This window comes from Dermacentor silvarum, chromosome 3 (assembly GCF_013339745.2).
Source record: "Dermacentor silvarum isolate Dsil-2018 chromosome 3, BIME_Dsil_1.4, whole genome shotgun sequence".
Taxonomy (NCBI): Eukaryota; Metazoa; Arthropoda; class Arachnida; order Ixodida; family Ixodidae; genus Dermacentor; species Dermacentor silvarum.
The window spans coordinates 82314030-82319369 of record NC_051156.1 but is presented as its reverse complement, the minus strand read 5'-3'; the positions used below and the strand labels follow the sequence as shown (position 1 = coordinate 82319369).

Below are 5340 nucleotides of genomic sequence, written 5' to 3'. Positions count from 1 at the left end.
AATGTTTCTCGGTGGTGGAGTCGTAGAGATGTCTGGGAAGCTCGTGCGCAGTACTCAACGAGCGCTGACTGCGGTTACAGTGGCTGTACTGCGGTTGTGTGGTTGACCAGTTGACAACCAAGATGGTGGCCGTGCTACTTCCGCAAAACCGGAGCATGCGCAGATCGGTCGGTGGGATCGGTCTATTGGTACAGCCGAAGCGCTGACAAGAAGGCTCGCAAGCCAGGACAAATATCTCGCCGTCGATGTGCGTACATTCTTTCTTTTGATTTCAATATTAGGCCCCGCCCAAACGGGCAAGGCCTCCCAAAAATTGGCCTATAGGCTCATTGGAGTGTCCCTCCCCACGGTAATCTTTAGTAAAAGGCGAAAGATTAATGCGTGGATTTGAGGAGAGACCTGAGCGATAACATTCACGGAGTACGCCGAGTGTTGTGCCGCACGTGGGCTCGCTTTTATGACCAAGTGGTTGCTCAAGCTATTCTAAAATTTTCATTCTAAAAAACTCAACTCTTGCGATATTTTTAGAGATCGTATTTATTTTTAGGTTCTCTCACACATACTTCTTAATAAAGAATCTTCACAGGTTGCCATATTCTTCTTTAAAAGCTAATAGCATTGTTACAAATTGCGTTGTTTGTTACTCCGCACGGCTTCCAACTTGATGCGCAGCAGTCGCCATCTGGTGTTGAACATCAAAGTTGTGAAGGCATGGGTGGGGCAGCTTGGCGTGGCTCGTAGCGGTTCCGTGTAGTTGCTACCGCGTGCATGAATTTTCTTCGCGTTCCTGTTAAGAGTATACTAGAAAGTATTTCTAGTGTACCGTTCTACAAGCGTACGTAGTACCGCACCAGGTGTTTGGCACATATTTTGTTTCGAAAAACCGGCGATCGCGCTGGCGTCGCTTGCAAGCGATGCAAACGTGTCGCTTTGTTTTCACGTAAACGTTTTTGGTAAAGCCTTACGGCCAGTCGGCCCAACTTTGTGCAAAAACATGCGCCTTCTGGTTTACTTGAGGTAGGTGCGGCTAGGCCATGTCGGCCAAGGTTGTTTTCCGAGCCGCTACTTTGGCCAGTTCATTTGCGTGCACGCTCATTTGCTCCGACACCAACATACGCGATGCAGCGTGTGCGGCGTATGATGCATCGTGCCTGCCTGCAAACAGAAGTTCAGCTCCCAGTCGCAAGAAGCGCAGCAGAATTCGTGCTTCAGCTGCTGGAGTTCAGGGAATCTGTAAGTTTACATGAAGTTTTGTGGGCTTGACAACCTCGTCAATGTGTGCCTCGTAAAACAAGCTCGATACAACAAAAATGTATGCGAGAGTGAAGTGAGCGCCTGCCTCCCCACCTCCCCCATCGCCGGAAACTTTACTTATTGCTTGTTCATCCCTTCCGATGGCATATATTACACGCGTATAACCATGTTCTACCTTATGACGACACGCATATTGTGAAAAGCTTGTTGGAAACTTGTTTCATCCTGTTCCTTTGTGATTATTCTTGTGTATCCTGCTCACCCTGCTTGGACTTCTTGTCCGCAGTATTTTTTTAAATAAATTTTAAATAAATAAATATGGTGGCAGGCAGCGCGCGTACACTTTAGATATAGCGGTCTGTCGTAATAAGCATCGTTCTTTATATTCCAAAAACATGCATAGGTATAATGAACACTGTAATACACCATATCACGTCTTAACTAAACGTGATCCAGATTAGTTATGCACCCCCCCCCCCTCCCCAAACACCATAAATAAATACTACGTTGCATATGCGTGCTTGCCTGCTTGAAAACATGCATGCATGAGGGATCTCCAAACTTTTTTGCCAGAGGGCCGGATTGGTGATCATGCGGTGTCGATGGCCAGACAATCAAAAATTAAATTATAGAAGAATTCATCGTGATGGTAATTCGATTAGCATTCGAGCTATGTGTAGTGACACACCGTCTTTCTGCAGTGACATATTCATTTAACATCTGTATAGTAGTCCTTAATTCTGAGACGTCCGTTGCTTTGGTCCTGAGGCCCGGACATAACTACGGCACATAATCGCTCTTCAATGTGGTTTCTATTGTCTGGTGTTATCTTATGAACTCGAAAAACACTTTAAACAATTTAAATACCATGGCTAGATATGCCAAAAGCTGCATCTCCATGTACGCGGAAAAAAAATAAGTCTCTCCATCATCTCCTCATCTTTGCTATGCTTAAAGTACTACATTGCCACGTTGCTGCCGCGTCCGGTACGTATTTTCGCGCGATCTCAGTGACTTCGAAACACACCTCAAGGTTGCATTCGGGGGTCTGGGATCAATTTAGTGTCAGATTTCTCGAAAGCGGATGACAAGAATATGAGTGATATAAACCACTTCTGTACAGTTACACATGCACCGTACTTTATACCTAGGATGAATATTTTGTGTAATCACTTGCGAGTGAATTTTGAAAAAAAAAAAGTTGAAGGCAAGGTGCAATGTATTGTCAATGGATCTTAGGAGGATATACGACAACGGATATGACAATTGGCAGATGCGTGATGACTGTCTTCAGGACGACACAACGACGCGGATATGGCATTTCAACGGCAGCATAACCACGATTTAATGACGACAGTGTAATTGCGATATAAAGGAATGACGTCTATGAATCGACAATGGCATGACGACGATGAAATGGCGGTACTAAAGTGATGACGATGGGAAAGCGACAACGAGAACGTCCCATAATTTAGAATGTTATACAGCGCTGTGACTCCTTAAATTTCTTCTCGCCGTCGAGCTGACTTTGCGTGCGCTGTCAGAACTCAAAACTTTATTAATAGCAGTGCTGAATGAATTCTTATCATGGCGCTTAACTGCAGAAGGAAAGAAAGCTGCTGAAGTGGCTACAATGTCACGATGACGACGACGACGCGGTGGCACGAATTGTCGTTTGGTCGTCACGCCGGACGCACGCACATATGGGGCTCGTGCGACGTGAATTTCTAAACTACAAATGGGACAGATATGACATTGTTATAAGTCGGTCCGCTATATTTACTTGGGATTGATTTGCATACAATGCGCAGAAGTACGACATCGATCAAAGCAGCCCGACGGGCAAGCACTGACATGATCGCAAACGCAAGTGGATATGCGTACCAAGGAGGTTTTAAAATGCTGCATAACCAAGAAAGGCGACTGACCAAAGATCGGATGACGTTGGTAAATGGATTGTTTGGAATAATTTCAAACAGATTTATTGGAATTGAGGAAAGGACTGCACCTCACTGAGCAGTCAGACAGGCCTCACTTAAGTCTGTAATATGGTGGCTCCGCCGTATTTACAAACCAACCTAACCCTTATCTTTAGTGTTCCTTACATTATCAAGGCTCCTTACCGCGTTTCAAAAACAGACCTTGCACTTAGCGGCTCCCTTTAAGCCCAACTTAAGGTCACGAAGAGGGAGCCTCCTTAAGGCAGCATCTGAGGTAGCTTTAAAGCGCGAGACACACGAGTACACAAAGTGTACCCGATTTTTGTGTCGCCGTCAGCGGCAAAGAGGCCAGCGTCTCGACCAGGGGGGTAAAAAAAGCACCGGGACGATCGAAGCGCTTGCTCGCCGGCCCCGCCCCGCAGGTGACCACGTGACCATGACGTACACTCTGGCGGCGCTATCATTAGAGACTTTTAGTATTGCGGAAAATGCTTGCGTTAGCGTTAGCGTGTTACGCACGCTAAATCTTTGCGGAACGCTGTTCGATAGAGTTTTAGTATAGCGTAAGACAACGATGAGCCGCTAAGCGCAATACCATCCAGCTGCGAGTAGTCAAAGCAGCAAACTGAGCAGCTCGACAACCAAACTAGCCGTGTTGATCCACGCCAAGCCTTGAAACGAGCCTGCATGTCAAGCGTTCGAGCCGAGGGTGCCACCATGTTTGCAACGCTAAAAACTTAGCGAGCGTTTAGCGTCTCCGCTATATTTCAGAAATAGCGGACGCACGCTATCCGCAAAACTGAAATAGCGTTCTGAGCATGCGCAGTCTGACCCCGCTATTTTATTGCGTTTAGCGTGGTGCCATTTCCGCAATACTAAAACTGTCTATTATTGGCTAGCTGCGGCCGTCCGACCGATCGCGCAGTAGTACTACAGTCACTCTAGTCGTACGACTATTACCTGAGAACGACCTACAGGGGCGCTGCGAGCGCCGCTCACGTGACGTCAGGGCACGGACTCGCGCCTGTCGTCTGCTGCCGTTCGGGCGATGTCCGGGCGCCTTCTGCAGTGTTTCCGTTTGTTCGCTGTCGTTCCCTGTGCTTGTATACTTATGACGGTCATCCCAAATACATTTTTACGACGTCTTCATTCGCGCAAACTAACTTTAAGAGTTTATTTCTCAAGGGCAACGCTGCTGCAGTGCCAGCCGAAGGAGCTCAGACAAGCCTATTGCGTGTTTTTCATGCGCGGATCCAGACTTTGCAGATTGAGGGACTAATTAAAAAGCATGAATAGCACGTGACTAATAAAAGCATAAACATGGCACATAAGAATCAAGTTAGGATAACATACCTGCGGTGGTGCAACGAGCATGTCACTATGTCTGCTACATATGACTGCTACATTTACCTTGATTTTAAGCCATTAAAACGTGTTTGGTTATGGCGAGTAGCTAGCTCATGGTATAATTACTAATTTTTCATTTCTTCACAGAAACGCTCGGCGGTAACACGAGGACCTGACACTGCAGTTTAGATTCAACCAGCACCACTTGTTTCTTTAACTGCTTCGCAAAATTAGGCCATTCTTTACCATTTAATCTTAAGTGGCGGTAATTTGAAGTAAAGATAATTGAGGCTTACAGCTATTTGCAGAATACGCAAAGGAATGTACCAATATTTATTCATTGTTCCGTGCTACACGTTCAACTCACGTGTGTAATTTACTGCTGCTTGTTTCTTGAGGAACAGACATCACGAAACTGTTTGGCAAACTGACACAGGCTGCTCGGCGCAAATGTTTTAGTGAGATATGCCTTTTGGGCCGTATGGCTGCAGCTAGGAAGAAGCCGAAGCCTTATTCGTTATCAGTATGGGGCTTATTGAAGATATCATTATTCCCCTGTTGAGTTCAAAAATCAAGTGGATTAATTCATTTGAGGCTTGTGGTGTCTTCTCTATGAGGCGGGTATTTTGAGGTTCTCTTTTATGTACTCACGAAGCGAGTAGTTCTCAGTTTGGGGTGTAGTTAAACAACGCAGAATCGAGACATGATGAGGCAGAAGGCGTTTGAATTTTCCTCTTCAGCGCAGCCTAAGCTGCGCTGTATGGCCTCGAGTTTACCTTAGGCATTGCAATTGGCGCTT

General features: G+C 46.0%; 1 non-coding gene across 1 annotated transcript; it reads right to left on the bottom strand.

Moving 5' to 3' along the window:
• Positions 1-281: 281 nt before the first annotated feature.
• On the bottom strand, positions 282-407 carry LOC119446974 (U5 spliceosomal RNA). The gene has a single exon (XR_005190878.1). It is a non-coding gene; the product is annotated as a U5 spliceosomal RNA (small nuclear RNA).
• Between the last annotated feature and the right edge of the window lie 4933 nt (positions 408-5340).